The sequence below is a fragment of the Hemicordylus capensis genome, chromosome 7, assembly GCF_027244095.1.
Source record: "Hemicordylus capensis ecotype Gifberg chromosome 7, rHemCap1.1.pri, whole genome shotgun sequence".
NCBI classification, from domain to species: domain Eukaryota; kingdom Metazoa; phylum Chordata; class Lepidosauria; order Squamata; family Cordylidae; genus Hemicordylus; species Hemicordylus capensis.
The window spans coordinates 10,424,312-10,426,551 of record NC_069663.1 but is presented as its reverse complement, the minus strand read 5'-3'; positions in this window follow the sequence as shown (position 1 = coordinate 10,426,551).

The window sequence follows — 2,240 nt, the reverse complement described above, 5'->3', positions numbered from 1 at the left end:
TTGTTCGTCTATGCAATTTGTGGCTCTTAAAACTGGAAATCTTCTTCTTGGTGGCGATAGAAAACAGAGCCAGTTGGTTGGGGACAGAAGAAGTCGGAATCTATCTCATCCTAACAAGTCAGCTACCTCTGTGGCTCACTCCTGCTCTGCCTGAGAGCTGTGCTGCTGCTTTCAGGTTGGCCATTTGTCAGGTAGAGCTGTATTGTTAACTGCTTGACCCATTGAATGGCTAGTCTGCAGTCCGTGCAGCTCTCAGGCAGGAGCAACCCAAACTGCCTCCTCTGGTGGCATTGGAATGAGTCGCTACTGGTCTGAATGGGAACCTATTCTGTGGGTTAGCTCACCTGGGCGGTTTCCAGATTGCACACTGCAATGCACTCGCACCGTATCCACTAAGTGCCTCTCCAAATTGCCTGTATTTCCACACTGGTGTCTCTGCCTTGTCAGCAGGGTGCATTCACATTTCCCATGCCTTGGTTTGAACTGTAATGATGCGAGTTTGCCCTACAACTTTGTAAATGTGCTGCAGGAAAGTAGCTGTATTTTTCTGTTGTAGGGGGCCATTCCCTGCATTTTATGCATTGTTGTGTTTTGCAGTGTGGACAGTTCTTCCCTCCACCCCATGTTTGGGGAAGCGTGTGGAAACTAGAACCACAGGGGATAATGAACGGTTTTGCTTTGTTTAAATTTTATATATTTTAATTTTGCTTAACCTAACCACTAGAGGGCCTCAGAAGCTTGCTTAACTTGTGTTTGCAATAGCACAACTACACTTTAAACCAGGGTTGCTCAGCTTTGGCCCTCCAACTATTTTTGGACTGATTGATTGATTAAGTGCAGTCAAGTCAGTGCTGACTCTTAGCGACCACATAGCTAGATTCTCTACAGGATGATCTGTCTTCAACTTGGCCTTTAAGGTCTCTCAGTAGTGCATTCATTGCTGTCGTAATTGAGTCCATCCACCTTGCTGCTGGTCGTCCTCTTCTTCTCATTCCTTCAACTTTCCCCAGCATTACAAATTTCTCAAGGGAGCTGGGTTTTCGCATAATGTGCCCGAAGTATGATAGTTTGAGTCTGGTCATTTGTGCCTCGAGTGAAAATTCTGGATTGATTTGTTCTATGATCCATTTGTTTGTTTTCCTGGCTGTCCATGGTATCCTCAAAAGTCTTCTCCAGCACCAAAGTTCAAAAGTATCAATGCTTTTCCTATGTTGCTTCTTCAAAGTCCAGCTTTCGCATCCATACAGTGTCATGGGGAAAACCATTGTTCGAACGATTCTAATTTTTGTGGGTATAGACACATCACGGCATCTAAATATCTTTTCCAAGGCCTTCATTGCAACCCTACCAAGTCTTAGTTTGCCACGTACAGTAATTCTTGACAGCTGGATCCTTTGCTGTTGACGCTCGATCCTAAAAGGCAGAAGAAATCCACAATTTCAATGTCTTCATTATCAGTTCTGAGGCTGGTTGCTGTACCCGTTGTCATTAGTTCGGTCTTCTTTATATTCAGTCGGAGTCCCATTTTTTCACAGTGCTCCTTGACTTTCATTACTGGAGCTTACAGATCATCCACATTCTCAGCTATCAGAGTGCTGTCATCAGCGTAGTGCAAGTTATTGATGTTTCTTCCTCCAACTTCAAAACTACGCTCATCTTCTTCCAATCCAGCTTCTCTTGGTATATGTTCGGCATATACATTGAATAAATAAGGATAAAGTACGCAGCCTTGTCTTACTCCTTTGCTGATCTGGAACCAGTCTGTTTCACCATGTTCCATCTGGACTGTGGCTTCCTGTCCTGTGTATAAGTTTCTCATGAGAACAATGAGATGTTCTGGGACACCCATTTTCCTATGGATATTCCACAAGTTGACATGGTTGACACAATCAAAGGCTTTTCTGTAGTCAATAAACCACATATTGACTTCTTCTTGGTATTCTTTGGCTTTCTCAGTTATCCAGCATGCATCAGCAATAATGTGCCTCGTTCCTCGGCCTTTTCTGAAACCAGCTTGAACACCAGGCATTTCCCTTTCCACATAATGCTCTAATCTGTGTTGGATGATCCTGAGCATTATTTTGTTAGCATGTGAAATTAAGGATATTGTGTGATGGTTTGAGCAATCTGTTAAAACTCCTTTCCTTGGTATGGGTGGCCATTGTGTCATTCTCCAAATTTGCTGCCATAGTTTAGTTAGAGCCTTGACTGATTCTTCTTCTGTTGCCTGCCATATTTCT